Genomic DNA, 12,374 nt, shown 5'->3' on the forward strand with positions numbered 1-12,374 from the left:
TTTTCTTGTTTTCTCACTTGCTCTCTTGTTCTCTGTTTTTTAAACTGGTTTTACTTTATGGATATGTTCGTGACATTTGTAATAAATGTCATGAGTAATAACTTGGTTCACAGCTTTGTGGTCATTTCCTCTAAGGGTATAGATGTCTTGGTGAGGAGATGTCTTTGTGAGGAGTGGTGCTTGCTTCTGCTGTCTTACTTTCCTCTTGCTGACTTCTCAGTGGGAATGTTGTGCAGCAGCTGCCTTAGGCTTTGTTCACCAAACAGAAGCTGGGTGTTTCGTGGGCTTAGTCTTCTCCCACTGTGGTTAATTTTCTTTTATAGCATGAAAATGGGAATTTTCCTCTATTTTCCCCCCTAAAATATGACATTCATTAGTACCTATTTGCCAAGGCTTTGCCAGCTTCTGCATCCCTTTTGGCTTCCATTCTGACCATGTCATTCTCTTACTCTTGGTTCAGCATTTTCACTAAAGGCTTTCCTTTGAACTTCAAAAATCTAGAAAGAAATACAGACACTCAACAAATGCCGGAAGAACAGCTGGTCGTACGCTCCCATACAGACAAAATCAGCTAAGAAAGCCTTACTTTCTTTTGGAGGGACAAAGAGATGGAAAAGGATTTTCCGTTTGTGTGACTTTGGAGTAATGCTAATGGCCAAAGCAGAAAGAACTGGTTCTTTTTTGCTAGTTTGTAGTTACCCTAGAGAAGGTTGAGAGTTGATCGCACCTTTGGAAAGGATTTGAGATAGACTGGGTTTCCTCACCCCTGGACTGTAGTCAGAACCAAGTTCCTGCTGGCCATTTCCTATCCATGTTTAGGCTTTTCATAAGATGAAATGCACCACAGTGAACACACAGGTGCACATATCAAAAGAATAAAGAACAGCTTGGCTAATTGCAGCTCCTCCTTGGCTTTGGAGAGCAGCAAAAGGTGGGTAGGTGTCTTTGAAGAAATTCCAAATGTCCAATGCCAATAAGGGAGAAGTGACAGAAGATGTGGTGTTGTGGTCCTAGATTATGCACAGACTGGAAGCCGATGTCTATAAGTCAAGCAGCAAATAATAGAAATGGTGTTTCATTGGAATTACTGAGTATTTAAGAACTTGACAAAAAATGGCTTTCCCTTAAGAGGGTGTGGTAATGGGACCTTGGGCGCAGGTCAGATCGGGCTGTCCTGCTTGCACTGTGCCAGGCACCCAGTGGGTCTTCTCTTGATGACTGCATTGCTGGGCTTAATCCACTGAAGCTGGACAGCTGTTTGTCCTTCTGGGTGGGCCCCTGGTGTGTCCTTTCCTTAACTGTCCTATCCTCTTTCCCTTCTTGACTTCAATATCTTGTAAACCAAGACTGTTGCTACAGCTTGATGCAGGTACCCAGTGAGGTTTCTCCATAAAAGGCTATAAGCTGTTGAAATTTTAGGTTCTTCTAGGGAAGGAATGATTTTTTTCCCTTCTACAGGGTAGTGACTTCACAGCAGTGCCAATATGGCAAAATTACAACAGAAAGCAGTGTTAAGATGATGCCATTAAATGTGGAACATTGGACTGTTGCAGGAGTGCTGTACACAGCAACACAAATATGTCTCTAGGTTTAGTCAAGGCTTTAATGATTAATACCTTTCTGTATTTAAATGAGAGTAGCCCTTTTCTCTATTGAGTTCTGTGTTTTGACTTTTTTCTCACGCACGTAGTGTTGGAGAAAATGTTTATGAAAACAGTTTCCTTACACTCATGTGCATCACATATTTATGGTTTATTTTAGTGATTTTTTTTATGGGTTATTTAGGTTTTTGTCTTAGTTGTAGCACAGTTATGGTGATTCATAATCCCTAATTTTCCAATTATAAATGCTAAATAGTAATATAATGACAAACTGCATCAGATATACCAATTATAAAGCTGCAAAGCAGACTAGTGGCAAGTACACCCCCCCTTTTTTTTCAGTGCTAACTTGTCTACTGTGTGAAAACCACTATTGTCATCCTCCCCCACCCCCTTTTCTTTTCTTAAATAAAAGTTAAAAATGACACCTGTTTTATGTGGCATGAGTTTCAGTGTTTTCTTCCTGTGAGGATCCATATTTTAGACACACCTCCTGCCCTGAGCCACCCGAGCCTGAGTGGGCTCCCACAGCCCGCTGTCTCAGACAACAGGAGCTTGCCCAAGGGATACCCAGGCATAGGTTATGAAAGTAGCCAGCGTTTGTCCAAAGGTCTCAGAGATGAAATGGGTGATGAGCTCTTTATTGCCATGTTCCTGAAGCCAAAATGGAGTAAAGCTCATCCTTCAGGAAGAGTTAAGGTTGGATTTTCTCAAGTCTAAATTGGATCAAAAAGCAAAATAGCATGATATCTGTACCTAATAGGACAACTAAAGTGGCTCTTTCTCAATTTGGCACAGAAATACTAACTTGGCCTAGTTATTGGAGCTCCTTCAGTGTAAAGTCATTGTGCCTAAGTGCTGGGGTGCCCCATGTATCCCCCATATGTCTAGTCAGTGTGATCCCCATTTGACAGATCTGGGGCCACCTTGCCAAAGCCTCCAGGGCTGCCCGTGCTCCATCATCATCAGTTAAACGTAAGTCCACTAACTCGTTTGTGCTTCGTATTAGATGCATGTCCTTTATTTCTCCTAAGTGAAAATGAAATTGTAAATTCCTAGGCCACCTGATGAGTAAGTTTTTTCCTTTTCCTACTTGCTGTTTATTGTAGCTGGTGGGTGATTAGGAATAAAAGTCTGGTGGAGTTTTCTTCAGACTGTCATTTATGTCTTCTACTCCAACTTTCTCCTTCACTGGCTGAGACTTCACTTAATGGAAGCAAGGATCACATCAGCCCCTCTAGCCAACACCAGCGCTGTGTTTGGGCATCACATTCAAAGAAGCAGTAAAACTGCTTCTTTCTCAGCCATCTGTCACTTAAAAAAAATGCCCATGCTTCACCTTAGAAGTAGTTGGAGTATTTTAAAGAGTAAAATCGTTAAGGAACTGAAAGTTGGGAATAGGATAGAAGAAGAAATGTGTGCTCACATATTAGGTTCTCATACCTGACCTACCTCTGTCTTCATCTCAGGGTTAATCATATTTTATCCGTGATTCAAAACCTTCCCAAAAATGTCGCATCTTTGCCTGTGCCCTGCCTAACTTCTCTGTGCATATCGAACTCTATTCCCTAATGGCTTTGCATAGTATTATCTTGTTCACTATTTTCTGTCAGGTACAGGGGCTGCATATGAGCTGAGATTGTTCTTAGATTTAATAACCATTTATTAAATTTGACTTCTGCTCTGCTCTTCTTCTCCAAAAAACTACCAAACATTGTGCTGTACAGAGCAGGCCCTCAGATTCTCTGGTCGTTTGCTTAAGTAGCATGAAAGAAAAACTCTGGTGTTAATCCAAGGGAAAACGAGCCCTCCTATGCTGTGTGGGACCAGGGAGGAAGGGCTGTGGTCTAGCCAGGCCCCAGGAGGGGTGCGGAGCTCTACCACGCTGGGCATGAGGCCACCTTGTCCTATGACAGGCCCATGATACTCACCAGTCCCCAGCTGTGGCTTGGTTGCTGTAGCAACACTGCAGGACCCTGATTCCTAAGTCCAATCCTAGTTTGCTTGGTTCTAGGCAATTTGAACTAGATGTTGCAGCACAAAGTGATAAAAAAAAAAAATCTTCATTTCTATTTTGGTCTAAGGCGTGAAGTTCTGGTAGTGTATTGCCAGAAGCTCTGTGGAGGGATGTGTATGAACCTTGAGTGAAGCAGTCCTGCTGCTTCCTTACATTTGTTTAGACATAAGATATAACTACAGCCATTAGAAACGAGTGTTAAACAACTCCCCAATAAGTGATCCTGAATACATCCTTTATTCAGTTTTAACAGCTTTATTGATATACTCACATACCATGCAATTAACTCTTTTAAAGTACACAGTGCAAGGGGCCTCCCCTGGCTCACTTGGATGAGTGTGGTGCTGATAACACCAAGGCCATGGGTTCGGATCCCTATATAGGGATGGCCGGTGTGCTCAGTGGCTGTGCGTGGTGTGGACACCGTGCTGAGGGTTCCGATCCCCTTACCGGTCCAAAAAATAAAATAAAACAAAAAATAGAGTACACAGTTCAGTGGCCCTTAGGGTTCTGCATTCCTCACTAACACAAGTTTTAAACATTTTTATTACTCTGAGAGGACATCACACACCCCTTTGATGTTACCCTCCAATTACCCCCTCACCCCCAAAGCTTTACTCTGGTCCTTTGTGACTGGCTTCTGTCACTTAGCATAATGTTTTTTGTTCACTCATATTATAGCATTTATCAGTACATCACTTCTTTTCATTGGCACCCTAGGCTCTTAATGTGTGTCACTGGTGCCTTCCTTCAGCTTTAGGGCCAACTACCTCACCAACAGCCAGCTAGGTCTGCAGCCTCAGACAAAAGCCACGGAGTTAACCTTTCACAATTCAGGGGAAACAGCCCAAAGAGCCACCCCAGAAATGGATTCCTATTGAGGTGTGTTTTGGGTTTGAGCTCTTAGAAACCCAATGATCCCCTTCCCCTGATGGAATGGAGGCCCATTCTGGAAGTACAGCTGCCGTTCCTGCAGACTGTGCTGCCTGCGTGAGAGTGAGCCTCCAGCCCATAGCTGCAATCCGGCTACTCAGGTTGTCCCTCCAGCAAGTGTGCTGTCCCTCAAGAAGGGACATAGAACTGGCCGTGCTGAGATGGGGTCCTCTTCTCATCCTGGCAATTACATGGAACTATCTTGTTTCAAAAAGGCTGTGTCTTGTCAGCCCCTCATGTGTTTCTTACTGGCATCAAGGATATTTCCTCAGTGCTGCCTCCTGGAAGGCCTAGTTGTCCCCTGACCTTCCTTTGCAGGGTACATCATTGAGTAAGTGTGGGCACTAGTAAACTTCTGGGAACTTGGTGACATTCTGATCAGTCTAACAAGTTGAGCAAACGCTGTGTGCTTAGCTCAGTCTGAAGGTATGGTGCCCCTCTGGGGAAATGCGGAGGAGTTGGCTAAAATGTAACTTGGAACAGTGCTTAGTGCATTCCAGATGTTAAAGCAGAGCCTTTAGTAACAGTGCATATGAAAGAAATTTACACTCTTTAGCTACAACAACATGTAGCTACCAGAAAAGCTGGTGTGAGTTTGGACTGTGGATATAGTTTTGAAATGAGAGAACTTGATGCCCCCACTGTGGTCACATCACACGTGGATGCACTCCTAGTGGGGTCTGCAACAGCCTTGTCAAGAGGAGCCCAGCTGGAAAGGGCCCAAAAGCTAGGTCCAATAAAGACTGGTTGAAAGAAAGGGTAACAAAAATAATTGTTAGAAGTAATGTGAACCTCAGATCTTTCAACTGAGCAATGCGTCCTGCTTTGGGGTTAGTAACGATGCTGATGGCAGTAGGGTTTTGTGTCTGTTTTTTGTGCACCGGGCGCTGTGCTCAGGGCTTTTGTGCATGTCCCCTCAGACTGTAGAAGAGGAGACTTGGGGTCCCATTTGTTGTCTTAAATTTATTTGGAGAGACATTAAAATGCAGGTAGAGTTAGGAAAAGTAGGTTGTGTGTACAGGGGACAGAATGCCTGCAGTATGAACAGGACAATCAGAATTGTCCAAGGGGATGAAATGGGCAACTTCAGAGTTTGGCCAGGCCCGTGCCTGTCAAGGTGGCCTTTGTTGGGATATAGAGGACCTCAGGTCCCTTCGGTGCCCTCCAGCATCTGCCTGCCTTGGGGTGGGTGGGGCTAGGTATGTACCAGCGTGGCAAATAGTCCATGAGCCACTAGGAACACTTTTGAACCCATGTAAAGAATGGCTCTGCTATCCTTAGTAACAATGTACTTTTGAGCAAACAGGTGTTCAGGTACCAGTCTGCAGAGTTTCTGTGGGTGCAGCAGAAGTGCAGTTGGCAGTGGCAGAGGATGGAACTTTCTGCAGGACCCGTAGGTGTGTCTCACCACTCCATTCCCTCCTTCTCTGGGGCCTCTCCGTGGAATGATCACCACTCTTGATTCCTCCTTCCCAGTAATGCGGCCAGCTCCCTCGTGAACCTACAGCAACCAAGTTAGGAATTCTGCAGACCTTCCCACCACAGGAAATGGGCAAGCCCTGCTGGATCTGAGATCAGACAAAGTTGTTCCATCTGTCTGGCCCTGGAGAGCTTTCTACATTTAGTCGACCCTTGAGGTTGCTAAAGAGAAATGACTGCCTGTTCCCAGACCCAGGTCTGTCTCAGATTTTCAGTCTTACTTAAACATGGCATGCCAATATATAAAGCTTATTAAAGAAACATTGATGTGGATTTTAGGTCCAAAGTCATAACATTCTTCAAAGGTCAAGTACTGAGAACAGATACTGCATTGCTATTGGAGTTTATGGATATCGTCTGTCAAATGTCATTGTCAAATTTCTTATTTTTTGTTTTTAGTTCTTTGATGCCCATAGGCATATGATCACAATTTTAAAACAGTTACCCTTGCAAGATAACTTAAAATGTATATGAAGGCAGCAATCTTGGAATTATTTTTTAGTGATTCAGAGTTATCTCAAGAAGTCAACATGCAACACAAGCTGTCATTTTTGTTGGTCTGTAATGTAGATCTATACATTTAATTGTGCAATTTAGAGTTTTTAAATATATTTCACAATATTATTTCAGCATGTAATCAATATTTTTTTGAAAAATGGGATAGTTTACATTCTTTTTTTCATACTAAGATTTTGAAATGTGTATATTTCACACAGCGCATCTCAGTCACCGCGAGCCACATTTTCAGCACTAGATAGCCACGTGTGGCTAGTGGCTTTATATACAAAGTATTTTTAAAAGTTCATGGAAAGGTTTGTATTATCTTTTTTTTTTTTTTTTTTTTTTTTTTTTGACAGCTGGCTGCTATGGGGATCCAAACCCTTGATCTTAGTGTCATCAGCACTGAGTTCTACCAACTGAGATAACTGGCCATCCCCCCACATTATCTTTCTATTTTATTTTTCCATGAACTTTTTGAAGTATCCTTGTACATTATCGTGATTAATCTCCACGTAGTGTCTTTTGAGATAAGCATTTTTGTCTACCTCTTCCCAAGCTCACAAAAGTTAAGTAACCTGCAGGAGTCATTCTACAATTTATTAATGAGGAGCCAGAATTATGACCTTGTTTGCTAATCTCCAAAGGCTATTTTTTCCATACCTCAGTGCATATAATTTTGATTGGTTTAAGGGAGTTTTAAAAACACTCATTTTTCTGAGTTAAAGGCTTACAGAATAACTGAGACACAGTTCCACTCCAATCTCAGCTGGGATACGAGCCTGGGGTGGGGTGGGATTCTGATCCATCTCATTCATTCACATTTTCATCAAGAAACCTTGATTTTAGAAAATGGGTTTTTCCTCCCATTTACAAAGATTTGTCCCTTGGCTTTATTAAAACAAACATGAGAGAGACAAAGATAGGCAGAGGACATAATTTGCAAATCACAGGGGGTTTAATCTGGTGGTCCTGGAGCCTAAGGAGACCTCACTCTTCCCTGTGGGACTGACGTGGCATGTTTTAACACTGAAAGTCTCCCTGCCACATTATTAGTTTACTAAAGGCCATGAGGAAGGATATCAACTGGGATTTTTTTCACATATCCCACAAGGAGTCAAGTGCTGTAGGATCTGTGCAGCTGGGTGTTTTCCTGAGGCACGTAGGTGTTTTAGACAGAATGCCCTGTCCTGTGTGGGGGACAGTGCTCAGTCAGGAACCTCTGAGTCTCTGGATGGGAGCGAACTAGGGCCCATCCTGCTGGGAAATGAAGTTGTCGGGGACTTCTTGTAGTTTGAGGAAAACCCGTTCCACCATTACGTCCAGACACAGGTTTCTGCTGTTGTGTAAGCTGTAAAAGAAGGAATGGAACAAAGACCCATGTGGTAGAAACTGAGAAGTGGAGCGGTAGCCAGTAGCTGTGTAACCTGGAGTGCTCATGGTGTGTTCACATATGATGTGGTCACTGAGCAACAAAATTTTGAGTGTCACATTCTCAAATCACTCTACTGTTTCCATAATTCAGGTTCTCTCCTTAGAGTCCAAGTGAGAATCTTCCTGGTATTGAAATACAATTCTGTTGTCTTAATTTATAATCTTAATTCTAGAAAGCTAGTTGCAGGTGTTTTTACCACATCATTTACGTGGAAGCCATCGTTTTGAGTTGGGAGTAACATAAGAGAGTGCTTAGCCTGGAATCTGCCAGAAGTAATGGCTTCTTATCATGTGGGATTGAACCTTACACAACATTCCTCCAACATAGGAAATCAAGTTCAGTTTTCTGAGAGCCTACTTTTTAACCTACATAAAGTAAGCGTAAAACGTCTGCATCAAATTAAGTGTATATGATTTTATGCACTGAAGCGTTTATCCATTCAATAAATATCTATGAAGTACCATACTTTGTACAATCCCCTGTGTTACATGCTGAGGTTATTGTACAGAGTGAGGGAAGACGATCGGATTTTAGTTCAGATTTCAAAAGGAAGTTCCCAAGATGTGGTGCATCAAGAACCCTGTGGACCACCGAGAAGAGTCCAGCACAGGCTCAGGTGAGGAGGGGCTGTGCAGCCTTTCCAGGTGTCACCAAGCCTTGAGAATTCATCAGATCCCCTCAATGGTTGGTGAAAACAGGGGGCTGGGCCTCACCCTCCGAGTGAGCTCCTGATTCTAAAGATCTGAGGTGAGACCGGGCAATTTGCCCTTCTAACAAATTTCCAGGTGGTGCAGATGCTGCTGGTCAGGGGACCACATTGTTCCATAGAAATCATTAGCAAAATACGACAATTAAGGACATTGGAAAATGTGTTAAGATAAGGCAAGTTCAAAATCATAGAATCAACACCCAGCAGAGAGAGTTCAGGCCAGAGTGGAGAGAGGCTGTCACTTGCTCACACTTCCTAAACCTCATTGGAAAATTCCTTAGCGAGATGGAATCAGAGACTGATGCCCAGATCTGTTGTCTGTCATTATTGATATAATGTATGTTTCACACTTTCAGCTGTGAGAAATACTAGAACAGCTTGTATTGATTCTTCTCACCCGAGCCAGCCCTCCCAGGGGCAGTGACAGATTTTGCATTTCAGAGTCAAAACAAGGCACCTGGAAGACAACTTCACTGCCAAGACTTCTGTTTAAGAGTCCAGGTCCTCTGGGGAAGTTTGGTGGGGAGAGAAAAAGAGGCATCTGTTATGGACCTGTTATGCTCCCTGCCTCCCCACCCCAACCAAATTCATATGTTGAAGCCTTGACCCCCAGTGTGACTGTATCTGCAGATAGGACCTTCAAAGTGGTAATTAGGTTAAATGAGGTCATAAGGGTTGGGCCCTAATCCAATAGGACTGGTGTCATAAGTAGAGGAAGAGACAATAGGATGTGTATGTACAGAAGAAAGACCACATGAAGACACAGTGAGAAGGCGGCTGTCTGCAAGCCAAGGAGAGGCTTTAGAGAAACCAACCCTGCTGGCACCTTGGTCTTGGATGTCCAGTTTCCTGAACAGTTACAAAAAGAGTTTTTGTTGCTTAAGCTACCCAGTCTATGGTAGTTTGTTATGGCAGCCAGAGCAGAATGACACAGGGTCCAACCAAGGTGAGAGAGTGGGCCTCCTGAAGCTGGTGAAGGGGATGGGTTCAGAAGAGGAGTTCTGCAGGTGCAGACTCGGCTAGCGCCCACCAGGTGGCAGGACCTCTGAAGAGGTGAGGTGTCATGAAAATGTGTGGTCACAGGAGGCAGAGCCCCAGGTGACAGATCCCATAGGCTGGAATAGTGAATGTTCCTGTGGACTGAAGAGTGCAGACCTGCCTCCTGCTTTCAGTTGACTCATAAGCCACAAAGGTTCTGGGACAGTCCTACAGAGAAGCAGCCATCCCCAAACATGATGGAGATTGAATTTGTCAACATTTTAACCAGAGGGGGCTTGGATCAGATTGGATCCGATTGCTTAAAATAATGTGCCACTCTTGCCCTAATGGAGCAAATTCATGTCTACTACAGAATGTGTAAGAAAATAGTGGCTAAGCTTATACTTTTTAAAAACATTTCATTATGGAAAAACTTAAATATATACAGAATTAACAAAAAGAATGGACCCTTATGTATCCATCACCCTGCTTCAACTATTATCAATTTATAGCCATCTTTTAAATCTGTTTTCCCATTCACTTTCCTCATGGATTATTTTGAAGCAATTCCCAGACATTACATCCTTTTATCAATAAATGTTTCAGTATCCGTCTCCAAATCTACCAAACCATTATCCCACCATAAAAAACTAACAAAAATTCCTTAATTTCATCAAGTATTCATTCGGTATTCAGATGTCCCTGTTCAGCTCACAGTGTTTCTTTCTTTTTTTTTTTTTTTAACGGTGTGTTTGGACCAAGATCTAAATAAGTTTAGCACATTGTAATTGGTTGATACATCCCTCTTTTTTAAAGTATTGTCAGGATTATTGATGCCCAAATGGCCCCAGCTTTGGCCAGTGGTCTCTTCAAGTTGGCTCTTGGGTATTTTAGTTGGCTCTTGGATAGTGGTCTTTGCTTGTTTTCTTGCGTTCAGGCATGACACGTTCCAAGTTCATTTTGTGTATTGCCTCCCGGGCCTGGAATCAGCCGTTTCTCCAGGACTTGGGATTCTTTTCATGGGAAATCATATTTGGGGACCACAGTCTGGTGGTGGTTTTGCTCACTGCTACAAAGGTGGCCGTTTTTCTGGGTCTTTTCAATGTAAAGAGGATTTTTTTAAGTGATAGAAAACGCATCGTGGATTTATACTGAAATTCAGAATGATAGGGTATTTCTTTAACCTCTTTAGTATCATCATCTGCCTCTCTTTCTCTTACCTCAACAGTCCCATTGCCAATAACACCAACAGTATCATTCATTTGCCAGGATACCCATACCACAGGTTCAGAATAATATCACAATGATCACTAGTAATGTGATTACTGAAAACAATTTAAGGTTTGTTTGGGAGTAGGTTTTGTTTTGTTTTTTTGTCCTTAGAGTGGTTATGCTACCAGCTTGGTATTTCATTTTGCTTTACATTTTTAGGGATTGCTTTTAGTTTTATAATTGTATAAAATATCACCTTGTTCTAAAGTCAAATCTACAAAACAAAATCTAGTCAAAGAATTTAAGCTTCCTTCCCTCCATCAGTGTCTTCCTTATCACTGTAACTATTTTATGAGTTTTCATTTATTCTTCCATTTTAGAAAAATATATAAGCAAATGTGTTTGTATATTTGTATTCACTCTTTGCCGACCTCACTTTCCCCGCATGCTTTATTTAATAATATATTCCAGAGATAACTCCATAGCCACACAGAAAGATACTTTGCATTTTTTTCACAACTTTTTTGAGGTACAATTTTCATACCCTAAAATTCGTCCATCCGAAAGGTCCGGTGAGTGAGTGTCAGTCTGTTTATGCAGTAATGCAGCTGTTGCCCCAATCCATTTTAGAGCATTCAGTACCCTGGAGAGCCCCTTCTGCCTCTTTGCAGCTGGTCCTTGCTCCCACCCTGGTCCCACTGCTGCTGACAGCCGCATAGGTCCCACTGGGTGGCCCTCCTGACAGGTGTTTGTCTGGTCTTTCCAGTCATTCTAGTCTTTTGATACTTACATGATCCTCCAATTAATAACCTTGTGCACATGTCTTGATTGAATTTTTGCCACCATATCTTTGGAATAGACTCTTGAAAGCATTTCTGGGTCAAATGGTAAATGAATATGTAATTTCTCTAAATGATGCCCAGTCTCCCTCTGACGAAGTCATACTATTTCTCATTCCCAGCAAAAGTGTAGGAGAGTTTCCCCACAGCCTCGCCAACAGAATGTATTAAACTTACAAATTGTATCTCAATATTGTTTTTATTTGCATTTCTCTTATTGTCAAGGATGTTGAGCATTTTTCCACACACTTAAGAGCCATTTGTATTTCTTTTCCTGTAAGGTATCTGCTCCTATCTCTTGCCCACTTTTGTACTCTTTTCTTTACTATTCTCAGGAACTCTATATGTTAGTGATAGTATTTTGTGTGTCATAAGGTACAAATATTTCCCCCAGTTTATTTTCCATTTTACTTTTCTAAAATTACTTTTTACACTGGGTAAAACAAATTTTATTTGTATGTAGTCAACAATCATGCTTTCCCTTATTTCATCTAGATTTTGAGTCCAAAAAAGTGTTCCAATCCTGATTTTAGAGGAATTTGCTCATATTTGCTTCTAGTATTTAGTTTCTTTTCTCCTGCTCCTTTTTTAAATGTTTCATTTTCTGATGTGTCTGGATTGATTCTCATATACAGTGTGAGCAATAAATCTGATGTTATCTTTTCCGTATGAT

The sequence above is a fragment of the Cynocephalus volans genome, chromosome 14 (assembly GCF_027409185.1).
Source record: "Cynocephalus volans isolate mCynVol1 chromosome 14, mCynVol1.pri, whole genome shotgun sequence".
NCBI lineage: Eukaryota > Metazoa > Chordata > Mammalia > Dermoptera > Cynocephalidae > Cynocephalus > Cynocephalus volans.